The 23,877-nt window shown below is 45.3% G+C and overlaps 1 long non-coding RNA gene across 1 annotated transcript; it reads left to right on the forward strand.

The window, feature by feature from the left end:
• Positions 1-5,713: 5,713 nt before the first annotated feature.
• Positions 5,714-13,461, forward strand: LOC310743850. Its single transcript, XR_014539268.1, has 2 exons — positions 5,714-5,780; positions 12,675-13,461. It is a non-coding gene; the product is annotated as an uncharacterized lncRNA (long non-coding RNA).
• The last annotated feature ends 10,416 nt before the right edge of the window (positions 13,462-23,877 follow it).

The following is a 23,877-nucleotide window of genomic DNA, read 5'->3' on the forward strand; positions in this document are numbered from 1 at the left end:
ATTTGACCCCTCTGGGACACCATTCCAATGCACCTGGGTCACCTCTTGCCAGAGTTTCTGAAACGTTGTGCATTTTATTTACCGTATTTTTCGCTCTATAAGACGCACCAGACCACAAGATGCACCTAATTTTTGGAGGAGGAAAACAAGAAAAAAAATATTCTGAATCTCAGAAGCCAGAACAACAAGAGGGATCGCTGCGCAGTGAAAACAGTAATCCCTCTTGCTGTTCTGGCTTCTGGGATAGCTGCGCAGCCTGCATTCGCTCCATAAGACGCACACACATTTCCCCTTACTTGTTAGGAGGGGAAAAGTGAGTCTTATAGAGCAAAAAATATGGTATTTAGATCTGGTGTGCATGTGGCAGCTTAAAAGTACTGTTAATTCATTTGAGTGGCACACATACGCCTCGATTTTTATGTCTTTCCTTTGGATCTAAACTCGTTTTTGAAATCCTGTCCATGATATTTGGCTTCATGCTATGATAATAAACAACACGGTTTGTGCATCTAAAGGTGTAACTTTCCTGGCTAGCTTACACACCAGCACATTTCGTTGTAAAAATCCACCCCTCTCATCAAGTACAAGCTTAAGGCAAGTCTGTAGAGCAGCAGAGAGGGTTTTTTGTGGGTTTTGTTAAGGGTGTTGGCTGGGCTGTTTTTCTTTCCGTGTTGCTTGCTGGGGAGTGATGTAAAGACCAGGCACCACAGCTGACTAACATTGAATCAGACTCGCTTTGAGGGTCACACAAATCACAACAACTCAGCTGCTGTAGTAGCCAGTAGAACTGACTGTGGAGCCGGATTCGGGTTTTCTAAGGGCCACATGAAACCTGAACCGTGCCTTTGAATTTAATGTGCGGATTTTGAAATAATGCTAATTGCATCGGCTGGGCATAGCTGTCAACTTTCCCTTTTTTGCGGGAAATTCCCTTATTCCAGCGCTGCTTCCCGCTGCTATCCCGGATTGTTAGATATCTCATAGACTGTCCCCGGGAGAGGTGAGGCTGCTGATCCCTTATTTTAAAGGCTGCTGATCCCTTATTTTCAAATTTGAAAGTTGACAGCTATGCAGCTGGGAGAGAGAGCTGATAATCCATGGAGTTCAGAGAAGCAAAAGGAGGGGGATTTAACCATTTCCTTCCCAGCTGTGGTTTGTGCCATTGGGACAAAATCCACCAATGATGCTGTGCCCAGTAGGACAGTGTTGATAACAACTACTACTACTACTACTACTACAACAACAACTACAGCAATTGCCACCACTCATCTGACTGGTTTGTCCCAGCCACTCTGGGCGGCTCCCAACAAAAAATAGTAAAAGCACAATACAACACCACACACTAAAAACTTCCCTGAACAAGGCTGCCTTCAGTTGTCTTCTAAACATCAGGTAGTTGTTTATTTCCTTGACATCTGATGGGAAGGCATTCCACAGGGCGGGCGCCACCACCGAGAAGGCCCTCTGCCTGGTTCCCTGTAACCTCACTTCTCGCAGTGAGGGAACCGCCAGAAGGCCGTCAGAGCTGGATCTCAGTGTCTGGGCTGAAAGATGAGGGTGGAGACGCTCCTTCAGGTATACTGGGCTGAAGCTGTTTAGGGCTTTAAAGTTCAGCACCAGCCTGAATAAAATAGCAGCTTTCGAAAAAGAGGCCTCCGCAAGGGAATAAAGGATTAAACTTCCCCCCACTCCATGACTGCTCTGATGCTTCCTCAGAGAGCTTCTGCTAGTCAATATACTGAGGTAGATGAGCCAATGGTCTGACTCGGTATAAGGCATCTTCCTCTGGTCCTACCACCGGACAGTGGGTGCCATTTGTATTTTTTAAAACCTGCACTTTCAATGCAAATATGCATTCTCTAGTTTGGTTCTCGGTTTTCTCAGTCAACTGGTCATGACTGCCCCACCCTGGTTTTGCGTAGAGTCTTTCATCATCATTAAATGTTCCAGGGCTTTTCAGAAGAGGAGAATGCATTGCCCAGGCCTGCAGTCAGAGGTGTGGACAGCTAGCTTTCGCACAACATCTGCTTCTAGGGCCCAGCAAATTTGCTGTAGCAAAGCCGATCCTGGTTAGCCTCTTTTAGAGTTTGAGAGAAGCTGGCCAGCCTGTTTTCCCCCTGCCCAGACAAAGGTGGATATTCAATGAGCAAAGCCATTCCCACTGCCAGAGCTTTGCCTGTTCAATGTTCACCTGGTCGTGCAGCTCCCTGAAAAAGGAGTGGGGATCCCAACAGGGGGATGAAAGGCGACAACCCCAGCAAAGGAGAAGCGTTAGATTTTGCAAATAGGAATGAGCTGGTTTGAAGCAGGAATAAGCCCTTCCTTGGTGCTGAAGGATCCTCACAGGAAATTGGAATGTGACCCTCTCCTATGGGGAAAAAAAAGTTTTGTGGCCAATTTAATAACAGCAACACTTTTCATTTATGCAGCCTCTTCAATGTGTTTGAGGCATCCTCTGTCATCTGCACCACAACCGTATGAGCAGTGACGTAGCGTGGGGGGGGGGGCACAGGGGTGGTTGCTCCAGGCACAAAATTGTTAGGGGGTACAAAATTTCAACACCTGGTGCTGCCTCAAACAGTTGTGTGATTCCGCCACTGGGCTCTGTTGAAAACGTTTTCTCCATGAGAACCAGGAAGTGACCTCTCCGGACAACAGAACGACTCTTCTTTTTATCTCTGTGGTTGTGATCTCCTGTGTGATGTGGGCGCCGTAAGGTACTTGAATACGTATACATACTCTGTTCATTTCCCTCCCTCCCAGCTGGCCCCGGGCACTGGCAACCCATGCTACACCACTGCCTGTGAGGCAGAACAGCCATCTCAGATTACAGTTAGACGCTGAGTGGAGAGAGTGGTTTGCTAAGGAGTCCATGGCTGAGGCAAGTTTTGAATGAGGAACTTTCTGGCTTTCTGCTCCGTCTCACAATCGCTCCACTCTCTTTGCTCTCAGTGCAGGCTGAGCTTAATCATCTTGGTCTTCTGTCATTCTAGTGTGTGTTTGAGGTACCGGCTGCTGCCCAGAGAACATAGGAAACTGCCTTGTGCTAAGTCCAAGTATGTGTCCGGTCAGTCATCTCCTCTGACTGACAGGTGCTCTCCAGGGTCTTAGGTCAAGAGGGGCATTTCCCATCATAAGCCGCCTGATTCTCTTCTAGCTAGAGATTTCAGGGCCAAACCTGGGTTCTTTTCTTTCTTTCAGGTGCTTTACCATTGAGCTAGTACGCGGGTGGCGTTGTGGTCAAAACCACTGAGCCTCTTGGGCTTGCTGATCGGAAGGTCGGCGGTTCGAATCCCCGTGACAGGGTGAGCTCCCATTGTTCTGTCCCAGCTCCTGCAAACCTAGCAGTTTGAAAGCAAGCAGTGCAAGTAGATAATTAGGTACCACTGTGGCGGGAAGGTAAATGGCGTTTCCGTGCGCTCTGGCACTAGTCACAGTCCTCCGTGCGCCAGAAGCGGTTTAGTCATGCTGGCTACATGACCTGGAAAACTGTTTCTGGACAAACACTGGCTCCCTCGGCCTGAAAGTGAAAGGAATGTTGCAATCCATAGTCACCTTTGACTGGACTTAACCGTCCAGGGGTCCTTTACCGTTTTTATTTTATTTTACCTTTTTACCATTGAGCTACTGGTTAATTTCAACTGCAAGCTGCATTCCCTTCCATCAGGCCTAACGTTTAGCCCCAGAGCACCAAAAACCTTTAGAACAGTGGTTCCCAAACCTCCCACCCCCATGGACCACATGCAGATTGCTGAGGGTATTGTTTTTCTCTCTGCTGAGGTAATTGCAATGTGCTGTGCTAGATGCCGTTTGATTTTTAATTGCATTTTTACAGACACACTCTGAACCACCTGAATGAAACTCACAGATCACTGGACCACAGCTACTCTGGAACAAAATGCAACCAATTATTTATCTAGAATAATTTTGCTTTTAGATTCTCTCTCTTTTCCATTTAGACACGGCAGTCTCCGTGTTCACTGAAGTACGGCTCTCTCTCTCTTTTTGGTAAGCTTTAGGTGTGCTCTGAATTACACAATCCTTTAGGGTGTGTCCAGTAAACAGGGTGAGGCAGAGAACAGGGGCCTGAGGCAAAGACTTTACAGCATCTGTTCAGTACAAGGAATTAATGACTAACTTCTCTTCTCCCTGCCCCTCGCTTCTTATACCACTGTAAAAAGTGGTAAACAAAGAGACAAAATGGCAACCATGGCAGAGCCCAGATCTAGGCTATGTACTTGAAGCCCCGAACATCAAATCACATTTGCATGCTGTCGTAGACACCAGAGAGGGATGTCTTCACCAGTGTGGTGTAGTGGTTAAGAGCGGTAGACTCGTAATCTGGGGAACCGGATTTGCGTCTCCGCTCCTCCACATGCAGCTGCTGGGTGACCTTGGGCCAGTCACACTTCTCTGAAGTCTCTCAGCCCCACTCACCTCATAGAGTGTTTGTTGTGGGGGAGGAAGGGAAAGGAGAATGTTAGCCGCTTTGAGACTCCTTCGGGTAGTGATAAAGCAGGATATCAAATCCAAACTCTTCTTCTTCTACCTGATGCACATTGCCTGTTTGGTTTCCCCACACCTGCAACCCCCCTGAGCACATATTCACGAAGCTGTCCTTTGTGCATGTGTGTCAGGCGGCAGAGGAAACAACTCCCACGGCAGGTTGCCGGGAACGGATAACATAAGGAAAAGTTCTTACCATCTCTTAGTATAATGGCGTTGTCCCGAGTGACTCTCCACCCCCTTTTCCTCCTACTTCCTAATTCATCGTCATCTCCCCTATGGGTGGTGCTGAGGGCCCTTTGCTTCTGAGCCCTTTGCTTTACTACTTTCAAGGCTCACCGGGTTCTGGGAGACGGGGGTCTGGAATGCTTCCTAAAGACACTGTGTCCATAAGCTGTCACCTCTCTGGTGTTTCTTCTTCTCCCTCTCCCAGGCTGGGGAGGCAGTCTCCACCATTCCTCCTCTGCCCGGTCCCTGACTGTTATGTACTGAAGTTCTCACCCTGGGCCAGCAGGGGGATACTGTAGATAGTTATGCAAATGAAGGGTCGAAAGTGACGTTCAGTGATTGGATAGTTTTAGAAAGCTGTTACAGTAACGTGGTACTGGAGCTCTATATAAGCAGGCTGACTGAGCCCTTCAGTTCAGTTCTGTTCTGGCCTCTGAATAAACAAGAGCTGTTTGAAGAATCACTGTGTTGTCTGATATGTTCACCCACAACTTAACACTGACAATGTACGATGGCTGTCCTAAATGTACCTGTCTCAGCTTAACTGTGCTTATACTTTCAAATCAGATGAATGCTAGTGTTTGAGGGGAAACCCATCAAACAAGAGTCCAGCACTGGATTTAAGGTGGTCAGGAGGCAGCACTTTTGTCCCCCAAATCACTACTTCGAAAGCAATGAACTTCCACCATCACATGACTGCAACAATGTGCAGGCCGTAACCTCACCTGGAAACATGTATTTCCTCCCCCTGCTCCAACACACACACACACACAACCACTCAACATTTTTCTTGAACATTTAGCCTTATGAAGCACTCTGTCTAACTCTGCAGATCGCATAGTTCGTTGTGAATAATGGTTGGTTCTAGTAAAGATATTAAGTGAATCATATATTTGCATGCGCCTCGCTTGCACTGCTCTTGGGGGATGGGAGAAGAATGAGTCAGGACTTGAGTAAGTACTTACCCTCCTGGTTCTGCAAATAAGACCTGTCATTGCGTGTCTCCTTGCTAAGGCACGTCTAGACAAAGATACCTGCATTTCCAGGTGAGCTCTGTTATGTGCAACTGGAAGGTGGTGCCAGGGGAGGCAGAAGCAGCTGGAAATTAAAGGCAGGGTGCTACAGAGCTACAATTTCCAGAGTTCCCTGAGATGAAGGGTTGATTGTTGAACCACTGTGGCAGCTGCAACTCTGTGAGGGGAATAGAGTCTCTCAGCATCCTTAACATTTACTGTTCCCAGGATTCTTTGGGGGGAAGCCATGACAGTTTAATGTGGTACGATACAGCTTTAAAATGTAAAATGCTGATGAGCTCCGTCATTCATGATGCCCCTCAGGGAAGTTTTACACTGGCCTTTGGGGACCATTTTGGAAACTGCTCCATCTGGGCTGCTGTACAACCTGCCAACTTCCATATGCATGCAACGTCCACCTGCAATATGCAGCTGGTAGCTGGAAGTGGAAGGTTTCGGTCGTCAGCTGCTGCTAATAATAATAATAGCAAAATGATCTGTGTTCACCTGTCAACTCTAGCAAGGCCATTTTTGGTCATTTCAGTTAACAGTAGGGCTATTAACAGAATGGGTTATTTTTAATATACTGTAATAATGAACTGTTGTCTTTGTCCATGGAGTTTGAGGGCACAAGGGGAAGGGGACGACAGAGGACGAGATGTTTGGACAGTGTTCTCGAAGCTACAAACATGAGTCTGACCAAACTGCGGGAGGCAGTGGAAGACAGGAGTGCCTGGCGTGCTCTGGTCCACGGGGTCACGAAGAGTCGGACACGATTAAACGACTAAACAACAACAAATAATGAACTGTTTTTGAAGAATGGGGGGACTAACAATGAAACGTATCCACCTTACAGTGTTTTGGACTTTGTAATGATCCTTTGACAAGTTGTTGTGTTTTGCTCTTTGCTATGGACATGCGATGTCTCTAACTATAATCCATAAATACATAATTTTAAAACATTCATTAAAATCAGTGGGACTTTAAAGTGCAGTCCTCCAAGTATCCCTATTTTCCAGGGACAGCCCCCAATTTACAGGTTTCTGCTTTGATCCCAGAATGTCCCGCTTTTCCTTAGGACGTTCCTATTTTCATTGGAGAAATGTTGGAGGGTATGGAGTTATGCGACCCCTGAGCCAAGGAGATAAGTAACTGTACAACCTTTAGAAGACATCTGAGGGCAGTCCTGTATAGGGAAGGTTTTGGTTTTTTAATGTTTAATGTTTTATTACGGTTTTATATATGTTGGAAGCCGCCCAGAGTGGCTGGAGCAACACAGTCAATGGGGAGGGTATAAATTATTATTATTATTATTATTATTATTATTATTATTATTATTATTACTACTACAGTGGTACCTCGGGTTAAGAACTTAATTCGTTCTGGAGGTCTGTTCTTAACCTGAAACCTGAAACTGTTCTTAACCTGAGGTACCACTTTAGCTAATGGGGCCTCCCGCCGCTGCCGCACGATTTCTGTTCTCATCCTGAAGCAAAGTTCTTAACCCAAGGAACTATTTCTGGGTTAGTGGAGTCTGTAACCTGAAACGTCTGTAACCTGAAGCGTCTGTAACCCAAGGTACCACTGTATTATGGAATAGGACATCCCTATTTTCATCAGAGAAGTGGTATTTTCAAGTCAATATGCAGTTGGAGTAGTAGCTCAGCTGTTCCACAGAACTTTGTCCATGGTGGCAGAAGGTTTATATTGCTCTGCAAGTAAACAAATCTTCCTCATTTCTCAATGCACCAAAGGGCAGATGTACAAGATGCTGCTGATTCTGCTATTCCATAGGAATAATGAGATCTTAAGCCCACTTAACGCTGTGCTGTGGCGAGTAAGCTCCTTTCCTCAGGGGGTCCAGAGATTTCCTGGTCAGCCTGTGGCTAACTGTATCTTTGCCTGTCACATTCTCGGTGATGCATGAATCACCACTGACGCTGCGGGCAGAAAACGAACTGCCTGTACTCCTCTGCATCTTGCCATTGGTGACTAATTCGAGCTATGGGGATCCCTTATTGCCCCTGTAATTCTAAAACGAGGCCTCTGACAGCAAGAACATCTACCATTTAACCAAGATCATCTTCTGATTAAGCATCTTGGGTTCATTCCAGACCTGCTTATTGAGAATTCAGCCTGATTTCTTTGCAAAACCCTTGCAGGGAGGCTAGACAACAGTGCTGCCTATTTATTCAGCATTCATTTTGATTTGTGTGCTGGGAGGTGAGATGATGTTGCGTCAAGTAAATGTAACCATCGTTTCCAGTGTCACTTTCCGAATCACAATAAGTCTGATTTGAGCCGAAGCTATAAATCAGCTTCAATTGTGCAATCTGGATTTACTGGAGTTCTACCCCAAAATAGCAGCAGTCCGGCAGCTCTTTTAATCAGTAGGACTTTGCAGACCCATTCCTAGGTGTTGCATATGGGATTCCCTTTTTCCCATAACCAGAAGGTATGCCCAGAAAAATGGGTCCATATTTCCTATACCGAAAATGCAATAGCCAGTATGTAAGTGAAGAGCAAATTGAAACTTTTCACTTCTTGACTCTGTGCTGCCAACTGAATTAACCCGCAAGGCTGAATTCTTCCTAAAATTCAGGCTATACTTCTTATACCCTTTTAAAAGGCGTCTCTTTTTGGGGTGGGTGTTAATGGGTTGTTGTTTTTATTCTGATTACCGTATTTTTCCTGATACGTTCATTAAATCTGGTTTGTGGCACAGGTAATCCTCTGGCGGATTTTGAGCGCTGATGTGCAGAATCTAGCACAGGGCTCGGCAAGATTTACCAGTCTGTGGGCCGGGCCGGCGCAGCGTGATGTCGGAAATCGCTTCTGCGCATGCCCAGACGCTGAAAACCGCACCTGCACAGAAGCAATTTTGGGTGTCTGGACATGCGCAGACGTGATATCCGGCGCCGCTTGGCGAGTCCCTGCGCTGCGCTCATTTAGCACAGCGCGTGGGGGACTCACCGAGTGGGTGGCTTGGTTTGGGGGCAGCTCGTGGGCTGGTAAAACGGTCTTCGTGGGCTGCATTTGGCCCATGGGTCGCACGTTGCCGACCCCTGATCTAGCAGCATTGTATGCTGTAGCAGGATTGGTAGCTTCCTCTTAAAAGAAATTCACTTGGATTGTAGCGCCCCCTTCCTCTCCCTAACACACTTCTTTGGTGGCATGGGGAATCTTTCGTTATCTTATCTCTTCCTCTCTCCCCCACTGCTTGTTGTGCAGTGCTTGAGAGGAAATGCCGAGGTGAGATAATGTTGTGCCAAGATATCTGATAATGTCTTTTCTGTCAGGAACACACAAAAAATGTGCAATGTCTTCTTGGGTACAAAACTGTGCTTCGCAAGCATATTTTAATTCAGGGTATTTCAGCTGCCATCGTGTGGATCCACTTTGTCTGTTCCCTTGTGCCCATTAATGAAACTCTTCAAAAGTGTAGTTGAATGACGACGACGATCACAATTTTTAGTCTGCTACGAGAAGAAGATTAGATACTGAAAAAGACACATGGGAGGCAGTTGTGCAGATGTTCCTCTCCCACTTTTCCCAGGAAGTCCTGCCCATATTGTAAAATGCAATTACATTATGTATGCTGCAATACATAGCCAAAGTCGGTCATCTGCCAAGAGGGAGCGGGCCCTTTGTCAATAGGCTGTAGGTGAGCCAAATGTACATGAATGCAGCTTGGCGGCAGGGAGAGAAAGGAGGGGAATGTTGCTGCTGCAGGTTCCCCTAAGAACACGTATAAAGCTACTGTAAAATCATAAGCTGAGTTAAAATACAAAATGGATGGGCAGAATAACAAAGGTGCCTGGTACCAGTAGCCGGTCTACTTCACCACTGTGTGGCAAAACTATGTTATTATTTATGACCTGAGATAAGAACGTTAAAAACCCCCTGCTGGATCTGTCCTAGGTAAAAAAGGCAAAGGACCCCTGGACAGTTAAGTCCAGTCAAAGGCGACTATGGGGTTGCGGTGCTCATCTCGCTTTCAGGTTGAGGGAGCCGGCATTTGTCCACAGACAGCTTTTCAGGTCATGTGGCCAGCATGACTAAACCGCTACTGGCATACGGAGGACCGTGACAAGTACCAGAGCACACAGACTAAGCATGACTAAGCCGCTTCGGGCGAAACCAGAGCAGCGCACGGAAACACTGTTTACCTTCCTGCCACAACGGAACATCGTGATGGAAGCCAGAGTGCATGGAAATGCCGTTTACCTTCCCACCACAGTGGTACCTATTTATCTACTTGCACTGGTGTGCTTTCGAATTGCTAGGTTGGCAGGAGCTGGGACAGAGCAACGGGAACTCACCCAATCGCAGGGATTTGAACCGCCGACCTTCTGATCAGCAAGCCCAAGAGGCTTAGTGGTATCTGTCCTAAAGGCCTACCTGCATTCATTTTGAAATCCACCACCATTAAAAATCTTCCCTATAATCTTCAGGTGTCTTCTGAAAGTTGTATAGTTACTTATCTCCTTGGCTCAGGGGTCACATAACTCCATACCCTCCGGTGAAAATAGGAACGTCCCACCATAACCCTCCAACATTTCTCCAGTGAAAATCCTAAGGAAAAGCAGGACATTCCAGGATGAAATCAGAAACCGGGATGGCTTCTGTAAATTCTGTAAATCCCCGGAAAATAGGGACACTTGGAGGGTCTGGAATAGAATGAATAGCTCTTGAGTGGAGGAATGTGTCCTGATTTACAAGGTGCAACTACTTTCTTACTATCTTATTCTTCAAAAATAAATAAATGACAGTGGTCTTTTGGAAACAGAAGAGCTGTATCTAGGAATATCCAGTGGCGTAGCGTGGGTTGTCAGCACCCGGGGCAAGGCAAGTAATTTGCGCCCCCTAACCCGTGGATTTGCGCCCCCTAACCCATGAATTTGCCCTAACCCCAGATGTTGCGCCCGGTGCGGCCCGCCCCCCCTGCACCCCCCACGCTACGCCACTGGGAATATCACTTTGCCAGAGATAGAAACTCTTCCCAGAAAGCAGAAAATCCCTGACAGCTAGCTGGCACCACACTGTACGCTGTGATCTAGAAAGCGTGATTTTTTTTCAGAGACCGAATTCTCATTTCTCATTAGAAAGAACTGCAGAGTTTGCATCTCTCGCTTTTCTCTGCAGTTTCTTTTTAAAGAAGTAGCGACAATAATGTCCAAGCTGAAAATAACACATTCCACCTTCCCAACAGCCAAGGGAACTCTCTTCCGGAGCTGCGTGTATGTTTTGGAGATTGTCCTCCCAATGTGTCAGCCAGGAAGTGTGTGATTCAGGGTCGCTTTGTGACAGGCACCTGATGCACAAACACTGCCGTGAGTCACGCTTCCAGGTTTACAGGAGAAGCAATGGCTTGCTCTTCTGCCAAAGGAATTGACGCCGGACCGAGTTGGCTTTGTAAATACATGCTCCTCGGTGCATTCTTATCGTGTTCCTCCCTGTGCTGATGAATGCCAGAAAACCTTGCCTGCGTTGCCCCACCCAATAGCACAGAAAACCTAGAGCGAGATTTTACTATTGTAGCTTCTGATCAGGGTGATCCGCTTTGTTCCTGGTGCAATCCTGTCTCAACATGGAACATTTTCGTTCCAAGAGCTGCATATTATATGGCCCGCACTGTGGCTTGTACCACACCTTTTGTATTTATACAATTTATAAACTCATACCTCTAACGTTTCTCCGATGAAAATAGGGATGTCCTACCACGCCCTCTGTGGGACGCGGGTGGCGCTGTGGGTTAAACCACAGAGCCTAGGACTTGCCGATCAGAAGGTTGGCGGTTCGAATCCCCACGACGGGGTGAGCTCCCGTTGCTCGGTCCCTGCTCCTGCCAACCTAGCAGTTCGAAAGCACGAAGTTCAAGTAGATAAATAGGTACCGCTCCGGCGGGAAGGTAAACGGCGTTTTCGTGTGCTGCTCTGGTTCGCCAGAAGTGGCTTAGTCATGCTGGCCACATGACCCGTAAACTGTACGCCGGCTCCCTTGGCCAGTAAAGCGAGATGAGCGCCGCAACCTGAGTTGGCCATGACTGGACCTAATGGTCAGGGGTCCCTTTACCTTTACCTTTATCTAGCCCCTTCATGAGGAATTCTGTGGGTGCTTGGACAGCCAGAGCCCCAGGGAGTTGGCACCTATGGCCAGTACATACGCAAGGCAGCATTAGCTTTCCAGTAACTGGTGCCCAGAGGAGGCACACCATTGGTCAGTTAACATTCTGTGAGTGTGGGACCAGTGTGGATGGAAAGTGCATTTACAAATGATCGAGGCGAGGAAGATGTCTGCATAAAACGTTTGTGCTGGTAAGTACTTTCCCAGAGGCCTATAGTATGTATCTATGGATCCCAAGTAAATTTAATTCGTACCACTGTGTCCATATATGGTCACTGTTAAACTGCATTGCGTGTTACAGGAAAATAAGGAGTGTTTGTTTATTTTGACTACAGTAGAAATTTATGGAATTAGAAAAAATGCATTGGAATATTTCAAGGCTCAAAAGGTGGGGAGTGTTTTTTTAATTAAAGCTTTCTCTCCCTTACTCTATTTGTCTTTTTTAATTGGTCTTTATAAAAAAGATTGATGATCCTCCCCCCATCAGTTGCTTGACCCTGTCAGGTCTTGTGCTGTATCACACATTGGGTATCTTATACTTGGGAAAAACTGCACAGTTCTCTGTTCTTACCAGAACCTCCCAAAAATTTAAGGTCAGCTTTCTCCTCCTAAGGAATTCTTACATAAGCAGTGTGGTACTAAATGCTTTGGGGATTTATGATGATTGAAGAAGGTGATCCAAAGAAATGTGGTTAAAATGTTTAGATGTTCCAAAATCTGGAGTTCAGTGTTTAATCACATAGTTTTGTGCTGGTACTACATTGATATCCCCCAACTTTTTTCTTTTTTTTTTCTTTTTAGCAATTCCTCCCATCTTAGACTTCCTGTGTTTTCAGAGGCAAATGAAGAAGAACAAATGCAAACGGCTTGGCAGAGGAAGGCTGCCCGCTTCACTTCACACAATGCATAATTAACATGTGGATTTCATTGTCACGAGACATGGTGATTGGCGCTGTCGTGGCTCTAGCTTCGAACTCAGAATCTGAGGGTGAGCCAGCAGAGTCTCGGATTGCTGTGGGGAGCTGGATCAAGATCCCAATGCTGAGGCTGGTGGACTGGAGCTTGCAGCTCCTGAACCAAGACCCTCACAAATACACCCTCCCTCTCCACTTCACAGAAGGAGAACTCAAGCGCCTTCTGCCCTCCAGCGCTGAGAGTGTGCCAGGCAGAAAGCCACAGAAGAGTGATGAGGCTCTCGTCATCTTGAGGCAGTGCCACATTTAAGATCCACATTCAGTGTGGAGCTTGGGAAGAGACTCATAAGCCTCAGTTCTTTGTTGGAACACGTTGCTCACTTGGAGCTGTCCGTGGTGCTGTGACTACCAAGGTGCCCTGATGCCTTGCCTCACGACGATGCCCAACGACTTAGATGACTATAGGTCTAGTGATAGCTATTGGTTATGGGCACACCTTGGGCCAGTCACTGTCTCTCAGCCTAGCCTACCTCTCGGGTTTGTTGTGAGGATAAAATGGAGAGGGAAAGAACCGTGTTCATCTTCAGGAGGTCCTTAGAGAAAAGATGGAATATAAATGTAATACGTCAATAAATGAATAAATGTTGATGCTGAAATTGTGAAAATGGAACAAAGAGGTTCTCGCTCCCTTTCTCTATTAGCAGAAGTCTGGTTTCTCTGAGGAAACAACCACCATGCACATAGATAATCAAATGTTATTAGCTGTACACATAGTTGTTTTCTCTTGGAAGGTTTCAGAGGATGGTATTGAGAGAAACAATCCCATTTTGATAAGGCAAAAGATCAGCATATAAGATTGCTACTAATTGATGTATTTGCCAGCATGCAACACAAAAAAGAATGGTTTGTTTAGATGAATAATAATAAAAAAGGAGACACTGCTAAATTAATTTCTCCATTTAAAGACAAGAAGTCTGTAAAATTGATTGATGAGACAAGGAAATGTCAGTCTCTTATTCAGTGATGAACAATATGGCTAGATTCCTTTGAAAGATTTCTTTTACTCAGAATAAGCAAAAAAATGTGCTTCTCTCAGAGAAATTGTGCAGGTGTCCCAGGAGCTGGTGCTCTTTCATGGATTAGTATTAAATATCTACCTGTCCCAAGTTTCATCATAAGGATGGTGAACACTTCAAGGTGGTCTTGTCTGGAGAATGGTTGTGCAGAACAGGATGCATATGAAACCCTGAATCAACAAGTCCTGCCTCACAAACCTTCTAGAGTTCTTTGAGAGTGTTAACAAGCATGTAGGTTGGAGTGATCCAGTAGATCTGCTTTTGACAACATCCCTCACCAAAGGCTATGAAGAAAACTCAGCAAACATGGGATGAGAGGACAGATACCTTACGGACAGATAAATGAGAGAATAACCACAAAGAGTCTTACGGAACCTTAAAAACCAACAAATTTCTTAAGGCATAAGCTTTGTGGACCACATTCCACTTTATCAGATGCTACCCATCTGTAAACTGCTAAGTAAGTTTCCGAGCACAATTCAAAGTGTTGGTGCTGACCTTTAAAGTCCTAAATGGCCTCGGCCCAGTATACCTGAAGGAGCGTCTCCACCCCCATCATTCTGCCCAGACACTGAGGTCCAGCGCTGAGGGCCTTCTGGCGGTTACCTCACTGCAGGAAGTGAGGTTACAGAGAACCAGGCAGAGGGCTTTCTCGGTAGTGCCATCCCATCAGATGTCAAGGAAATAAACAACTATCTGACTTTTAGAAGACATCTGAAGGCAGCCCTGTATCAGGAAATTGTTAATGTCTGAGTTTTATCGCTATTATTATTATTATTATTATTATTATTATTATTATTATTATTTTGTTGGGAGCCACCCAGAGTGACTGGGGAAACCCAGGCAGATGGGTGGGAAATAAATAATAATAAATATTATTATTATTTTACTGATTTGAAGCTGGGAAAATGTTCTCATTTCAGAGGATAGGAATAAATGCCATTCTCACAATGGAGGCATATAAGAAGCATGGTTCCCCATCTATGTATATTGAGACTGATACTTTTAAACTGCTCATAAATTATCTGTTGTTAGGGGTGAGCTGCCTGTGGTTTTGCTTGTACCAAATTACTCAGGACGATGGAAACAAAAAAGGACTGTGAACAACTCAAGAAAGATCTATCCAAACTGGTTGAATGCACAATAAAAATGGCAAATGGGGTCCAGTGTAATTAAGTATAAACTGTAGAGTGATGTACACCGGGGCCGAAATCCTAATTTCACACGAATGCTGATGGGATGTGAACTGGCAGTGACTGGCCAGGAAAGGAATCTTGAGGTCATGGTGCAAAGCTGAAGGAAAACATTGACCCAGTGTGTGGCAGCTGTGAAAAGGGCAAATTCCATACTAAGAGATCATTAGGAACGAGGCTGAAAACAAAACCGTCTGTCTCATAATGCCTTAATACAAATCCATAGTGCAACCACACTTATAATTCTCCATACAGTTCTGGAAATTGCATCACAGAAAGAATATTGTAGAGGGCTAAAAAGAATAGGAAAAGATAATCAAAGCGGTCAGGGAACTGGAGCAGGAAGCTTACAATTTGTGGGCCTTTTTCAGTTCAGACGATCTGAGGATCAGCTGTGGAAGATGATCAAGGTCTAAACTATTATGCATGATTTGGAGAAAGTGAAAGGAAAGAAATGAATAGAGAGATGTTTTCCTCCCTCTCATAATACTGGACCCCAGTGGGAACATCCAATGAAACTGAATGGTGGGAGATTTGGGATGGGCAAAGTGAAGTACTTCTTCACAGGGCACAAGAGGTGGTGACAGATTTTAAAAGGGATTCGACAAATGCATGGAGAATTATGATATGAGAGGTTTCCAGACATGATGGCTGTGATGCCTCTGGGGTTGTAGGCTTTGAGAAGGCACCGAGGCAGCAGGAAGAGCTAGCAACATGCAAAGGAGAGAGAAATAGCAGGCAATTCAAATAGCCTCATCCTCATTAATTAAATTTTTTGGGGGTATAATTTTTATGAAGCTTTTCTATTTTACATTTTAGAATATTCATTTGAACAACCTTAAAATATCAGTGACTTCCCTTCTTCTCCTTCCATGGTTCAATTTGCATGCCATGTTTGTTGTTTAGTCGTTTAGTCGTGTCCGACTCTTCGTGACCCCATGGACCAGAGCACGCCAGGCACTCCTGTCTTCGCATGTCACAGATCCCTGCATATTCTGTCTTGCATGCCATAGATCCCTGCATATTTTACATAAACTAAGCCATTCCGTATTCCATCTTTACATCCATCAAAACTTATTTACACTGGTGAATTTATCTTAATGCTGCCAAGGTTTTCAAACGTACACAATTTTCACCCATATATTCATTAAACATTTTCCAATCTTCTTTAAACGTATATTCTTCTTGTTCTCTTATTCTGTAAATTAAGTCTGCCAGCTGCACATATTCCATCAGTTTAAGTTGCCATTCTTCTTCAGTTGGGACCTCACTCGTTTTCCATCATTCTCACTATTTCAAAAGAAATTTGGTAAGTTGTGGCCCAGCCTTTTTGCCAACCCTTTTGACCCAGGAAGAAATAAACCCCAGTAAAATATCACAAAGCAGTGAAAGGTAATATGCAGCACGAGCCATCTGTCAGCGATTTTTTTTTTTGTTGTTACCCCAGAAAGTGGCATTTGGGTTGCACCAAAAGGAGTTATATTCCAGCTATTTAATTGGCACAGCAAATGCATCTTGGAAGAAGGTTGCTTTTGGAGTCGACAGCTAACAGTCATAGCCATTACCAAACAAAGCAGACTTTTCATTTCAGCAGTCCTGAGAGAAATGATGACGCAAGGCCAAAGGGCTAACATTTCCTCAGAGAGAAAAACACCAATAGCCAATATAGTCAGCACAATTTTGCTCTCCTGTCCTTGCCATGCATTTTTGTCCAAAGGTTGTATGTAATGCTCAGCCCTGACCCTTGAGAAGAGATGAGAGGAGTTCTCCGTGGCATCTCATGTTAGGTTTCTCATTTTTAGACCTGATAAGGAAAAGAATCTCTAGAATGCAGTGCAGGGAGGAGGCAGGGATTCATTCTTGACATTTATGAGATTGTGAGGGCTGAGCTAATTTCAGAGTTTAGGTTTATTGAGATAAATGCATACACTCCAACATTTCTCCAATGAAAATAGGGACGTCCTATTCCATAATGGTGATGATGGCGATGACAATAACAACAACAATAACAATTTTATTATTTATTCCCCACCCCACACCATCTGACTGGGTTGCCCCAGACTCTCTGGGTGGCTTCAAACATAATAAAACATTAAACATTAAAAAAATTCCCTATACAGGGTTGCCTTCACATAAAGGTTGTACAGTTACTTATCTCCTTGACTCGGGGGTTACATAACTCCATACCCTCCAACTTTTCTCTGATGAAAATGCCATGCCTGTGCCAAGTATTCGGGGGGGGGGTGGTAGTAAGCAGGCTGGGTAAAGCTGGTAAGCTGAGAAGCTGTCTTTATGGGACTCAAGCAGAATGCTTGGTGGTGTTTCCCATTTCCTGAGGTAAATTTCAGGAGGAGCTGGCTTGTGTCAGGGACGTCCTAGGGAAAAGCGGGATGTTCTTGGATCAAATCAGAAACCGGGACGGTTTCTGTAAATGGGGGGCTGTCCCTGGAAAATAGGCACACTTGGAGGGTCTGTAAATGTGCCCAGTTGGTCAATGCGAACCACCATTTGGAGTATAGATAGTGTCTTGGGACCAGCCAGGGATGTTAGACCAACAATTAAGTGGTGCCACAGTGCTCTTCCCCACTGTGCTGGAGAACAAACACAAACAGAGCTCCTTCAACACCTTGTTGTTCCTCACACTTTTCTCCAGCTGGCCTCTGTTGCCTCGGGTGGCCATCTGACTTTGTCTGTAGGGGAGTGTACAAATAATGGAGGGCATCAAGAGGTATTTTTTCTCCATATGAAAAGCTGCCCCAACATGTAACGGGAGCAATTCCTTTGGCTCAAATTGTTGTCTTACTCAACCTCGGCCCTCCAGATGTTTTGAGACTACAATTCACAGCATCCCTGACCACTGGTCCTGCTAGCTAGGGATCATGGGAGTTGTAGGCCAAAAACATCTGGAGGGCCGAGGTTGAGGAAGCCTGTCTTAATATAACTCTTTGCTTGGCTTTCCTTTACCCTCATCTGATTTTTTAATTACTGGCTGGGCTCAGGATATGATAGAAGGGGAAAAAACATGTTAAAGTTCACAGCAAAGGAACGGGTTTTTTCCAGTGTTTAGTAAACAATATATTCTTTTAAAGACAAAAGATGGATATCCTATGAATCCTCTGTGAATGACCGTCCTAGATTTGGCAGGAAATATGCACTGGCCTGCAGAATGAAGCTGGTAGTCGGCCGAGTTTTCCTGAGTGGCATGACAGAATTGCCCAGGAAATGCCACCTTCCCCTGGTCACCTTGTGCCCAGTGCCCTGGCACACTGTTAATTTCCCTGCCTTGGGAAAAAAAAAGGAAAAAGCTTTCCTCCTTCCAAACGCCACCGCAGAGGAAAGCGAGGAAGGAAGGCGGAAGTTGTATTTCAAACACATTTAAAATTCAGTTCCAGCGACAGACCAGATTGTAGTACCAAATACATGTTTCTGTTAGCAATTTCCAGCTCTAGTTAGACTTTCCTGTTTAATATAAAATCTTTTCTTTCATATCCTAGGTGGGAGCATTGTGGTGATGTGACTGAGGACAATAATCCTAGTCTTCTTCTAGATTGGAAGGTACGGGCAGGAGTGAGGTGGAGGGCTTAATTTGCAGAAAGGTTACTGAGATATCACAAATGGGCCAGCTGACAATTTATCAGATTTCCCTAGAAAGGGTAAATCAGGATAAAATGGGGATGGGTGGGGAACAGGCTGCCATTTTGATGCTGACAACATCACATTGATGCTGCAAAAAGTGTGCATACATAAAGAACCTGCATCCCACAATAAAAACCAGTCTGGAGGTATCTCTAGAAGGCACTGAATGAAATGCTTCCTCGTTGATAAAACATCCTTACCCCACTGATAAAGCTAGAAAAAAACCCCCCAAAATATTTAGAGACACCTGACACTGCGCAGGCAAAGATTACCCTCTTAGAGCTAAGCCAGTTACATTAGATATGACAGCTAAGGTTTGTCTAGCAGGCATGGCCAAACTTGGCCCTCCAGATGTTTTGGGACTACAATTCCCTTCACCCCTGACCACTGGTCCTGTTAGCTAGGGATGATGGGAGTTGTAGTCCCAAAACATCTGGAGGGCCAAGTTTGGCCATGCAACTGTTTGCTATAAAGTGCAGCTCTTAGAAGTGGGTGTTTGAAAACGCACGTGCCATAAATGTACCGTCTCACAGGCTAACAGAGGGATAAGGCACGGTGGATTCTGGGAGATGTAGTTCATTCAGGAGCTCATGCTGATTACAAGAGGAACTCCCCTATGAGAAAGGTTGTGGCATTTGGGAGATTTTAGAGAAAAAGTGAGTTAGAAGTGACACAATAGAAATTTATTAAATTGCACATGGCATGGAGGAAGCATACAGAGAAAAGTTCTTCTCCATCTTTCATAATGCCTTAAACTTGTGAACAACCAAGGAAGCTGAATGTTGGAAAATTCGGGACAAATGAAATAAAGTGGTACCTCGATTAAGAACTTAATTCGCTCTGGAGGTCCATTCTTAACCTGAAACTGTTCTTAACCTGAGGTACCACTTTAGCTAATGGGGCCTCCCACTGCCGCCACCACGCGATTTCTGTTCTCATCCTGAAGCAAAGTTCTTAACTTGAGGTACTATTTCTGGGTTAGCCGAGTCTGTAACCTGAAGTGTCTGTAACCTGAAGCACCTGTAACCCGAGGTACCACTGTATTTGTTCACACAGACCATAGCTGAACTATGCAACTTGTTCCCTCAGGAGGCAGTGATGCCCACAATCAAATCAGCCTTAAAATCTTTTTGTGTGTCATTCTCTGTTCCTAGTTTTACTCTGGTTATATTCTGCTGCTGGTTTTATTTTGCTTGAGATTTGATACTTAAAAAACCCCTCCTATAAACATAATTATATTTTCATACTTATAAACAGCACAAGGCACCAGAAGAAACTTTGCAGTGTGTGCCATCACATAAATGCTACGATGAAGGATGTAGTGGTACCGTGGGAGAGGCAGTGTGGTGTAGTGGCTAGAGTGTTGGGCTAGAACCCAGAAGGACCAAGGCTCAAAGCCCCACTTGGCCATGAAGCTTCACTGAGGGGCTTTGGGTCAATCTAAAACTCTCAGCCGGACCTACCTCACAGGGTTGTCGTGAGGATAAGACGGAGACAAAGGAAGAGCTTTGCAAGAAAGGTGGGATATAAATGGAGTCATTAGCAAACAAACATCTTGTGGTCTTAATTTTGTTTGCAAACTGCACAGAGTACTTTTGTTATATAAATACAGTAAATAATAAGGAGGTACATAAATATTTTCAGGATATGTTTTCTTGATTCAAGCCCAAATAAGTATAACCCTTTTCTAAAGATCCCTTCAAGGAGGGGCTGAACCACCTTGTTTGAGAAGCAAAGTACTGGTAACCATTAGGAATACATTTTCTGTGAAGTTCAATAACAACTTTGTAAAGTATAGAGTTTTGGATTCTGCCCCCCTTTACTTTCCCTTCTACATGGGTGCTGTTTCTCTTTTTACTTTTCTCTCTTTTATTTATGTCTCACCATGTTTACTGCACATAAAATTATGAATTTTTAAACTTTCAATAAAGATGTGGGGGGGGGGATGTGTTTTCTGTCAGGATTTCTGCATTGTGACAGGACTTGTGATGAAAGACATTGCCATATCAGAGGGGGAAAGAGAAGAGCTGTCTTTGCCAGATCAACACAGAAGTCAAATTAATCTGCGGCATGTCAGTCAATGCTTGCTCTTGCTCAGAGAGTTCTTCAAAACTGACATTGATATGAATAGCGGATCACTGCCTCTTAAGTGGATGTAACCTTGCACCAGTTGAAATCTCTCAAGGGGAGAAAACAATCACAGCAAACCTCTCATCAGCCTGTACGAATCCACTTTCTTTTTTGGTTCTGAATTTCTCACACTGATTTCCATACACACTCTTTAACTGTAAGTGCCTATTTAGCTGTACAGTCCGGATGCATTTCACACCTCAGGTCTTCAAGCATCGGGGGCGGGGAATGCACACGAAACATTTCTATATTATTCCTTTGGTGGAGACAGTTTAGAAGTGAGTAGGTTCCTAGGGCTCTGTAATAACTGACTCCAATGAAAGGCTAGACCATGGATAGGCAAACTAAGGCCCGTGGGCCAGATGCGGCCCAATCACCTTCTAAATCCAGCCCACGGATGGTCCGGGAATCAGCGTGATTTTACATGAGTAGAATGTGTCCTTTTATTTAAAATGCATCTCTGGGTTATTGTGGGGCATAGGAATTTGTTCATTCCCCCCCCCTTCAAAATATAGTCCGGCCCCCCACAAGGTCTGAGGGACAGTGGAAAAGTTTGCTGAAAAAGTTTGCTGACCCCTGTGCTAGGCAGTGGATATAAATGATAGGTACATTGATGATAGACACCTCACTCCAAATTTCCAGATGATCTCTCCAAAAAGCATCAGGTAGGGTCACAGGAGCATGTCGGTCAGTAATCACAAAGTTAAAAGTTGGAGTTAAATCTATATTAGCAAAACGACGATTTCCACAGACTTGGTTGAGTGTCAGGCCTACTAAGCAGAGCAGCTTATTTCCAGTGGTCTTTCTCCAGTTGCCGAGACTAAAAGTTCCTGCCTCCTCCCTGCCATCTAGGTCCTCACCTCTCCAGGGCTTTCCTCAAGCAATCAGAGACTGCTTCTGGATGCAGCCAACCTTTCCTCTGCCCGTTTCAGCCCTCTACTGGTTCTGGGAGATAAGCGAGGAGGGGAATTTGTCTCAGGAAGAAGGGGAGACACCTGTGACACTTCACCAGCCGGACTCATCTCTGCCTCTTGGCCCCCCTCCTTGCACTTTCCTGTTTCAGCTTCTGGCTCTGATTCCAGACTTCTCTCTGCCACAGACTCTCTCTGCTCACTAAGCCCTGTTACCTCTTCAGCTTCCAACACCTCCTCTTTCCAGTCTCAGAGCCTTCTTCCCTTGGTGGTTCCCCGGCTGGTACCTGCCACTTTTCCTGTGATGCTGTACTAGGTAAGGTAAATGTAAAGGACCCCTGGACGGTTACGTCTAGTCAAAGGCGACTATGGGGTGTGGCACTCATCTCACTTTTCTGGGTCATGTGGCCAGCATGACTAAACCGGTTCTGGTGCAACAGAACACCGTGACGGAAACCATTGCACTCAGAAACGCCATTTACTGTCCCGCCACAGTGGTACCTATTCATCTACTTGCACTGGTGTGCTTTCAAACTGCTAGGTGGGCAGGAGCTGGGACAGAGCAAAGGGAGCTCACTCCATCATGGGGATTCGAACTGCCGAGCTTCCGATTGGCAAGCCCAAGAGGCTCAGTGGTTTAGACCACAGTGCCACCTGTTCTGACAGTGGGGTTCCTGCAACTTACCAGGATGTCAGTGCCAGGGCTTTGTGAGTACAATGGTGGGAGCATAGGATTGGCTTTGCCTGTGCACCCACACAACTCCAATCTCACCACTGCTGTGCCCCCACCATTGCAGTACACGATCCACTGTTGGGAAGGTGGCAGCGCCAGAGAGAGGGAGGTCTGCAGGATCCAGTCTGGCCTTCAGCTCGCTGTCTTGGAGCCACAGAATTGCTTCCTTGGTAACTAACCTCACCAGGGCCAGATTTAGGTTTGATGAGGCCCTAAGCTACTGAAGGTACTGGGGCCCTTTCTATGTCCAGCTGTCCTTTGTCAACAACAAATTGTTGCTGTTTTTTGTGTTGAATATATGCTGTATGATAATTTATGGACCTAAAGCCATTTGCACACAACAGAATATGTATTTTATCAAAGCAATTGTTGAAAAGTCCATGCAGAATGCAAAGTTCATGCAAAATGTAGGTACCCTATATATAGAAATGAGCAAACCAGTGATATTTTAGGGAGCCGGCTAGCAGGTGGGGCCCTTTACTTACATCATAGGTGCCATGAAACACTGTTGCTGTATGTAGGTTTTATTTTATTTGTTTTTTATCTTATATTTTGGAAATGTACATCCAGGTTTCTTTCCCCTTTAATTTTTTTGGGGACCCCCCCAAGAGAGAGAGGGGCCCTAAGCCAGGGGTCAGCAAACTTTTTCAGCAAGGGGCCGGTCCACTGTCTCTCAGAGCTTGTGGGGGGCCAGATTATATTTTGAAAAGGAAAAAAAAAAAAAGAACGTATTCCTATGCCCCACAAATAACCCAGAGATGCATTTTAAATAAAAGGACACATTCTACTCATGTAAAAACACGCTGATTCCCAGACTGCCCGTAGGCCGGATTTAGAAGGCGATTGGGCTGGATCTCGCCCCCGGGCCTTAGTTTGCCTAGGTAAAGGGACCCCTGACCATTAGGTCCAGTTGTGACCGACTCTGGGGTTGCGGCGTTCATCTTGCTTTATTGGCCGAGGGAGCCGGCATACAGCTTCCGGGTCATGTGGCCAGCATGACTAAGCCGCTTCTGGCAAACCAGAGCAGCACACGGAAATGCCGTTTACCTTCCCGCCGGAGCAGTACCTATTTATCTACTTGCACTTTTGACCTGCTTTCAAACTGCTAGGTTGGCAGGAGCAGGGACTGAGCAACGGGAGCTCACCCCATTGCAGGGATTTGAACTGCCAACCTTCTGATCGGCAAGTCCTAGGCTCTGTGGTTTAACCCACAGCTCCACCATGCCCTAAGCTATAGCTTGTTTAGCTTATACATAAATTTGGCACTGAACCTTTCCTCCACCCTCAGCAAAATAACATTAGCAATGGTGTGCCATGATATGACTAGCGATCTTGGTCTATCAATTGCTAATTGCTTTCCGTCTCCAGAGTTCTTTTCTCACATCTTCGGCCTGTGAACCTGAGCTGCCTA

Source organism: Podarcis filfolensis, assembly GCF_964270895.1.
Source record: "Podarcis filfolensis genome assembly, chromosome: 1".
NCBI classification, from domain to species: Eukaryota; Metazoa; Chordata; class Lepidosauria; order Squamata; family Lacertidae; genus Podarcis; species Podarcis filfolensis.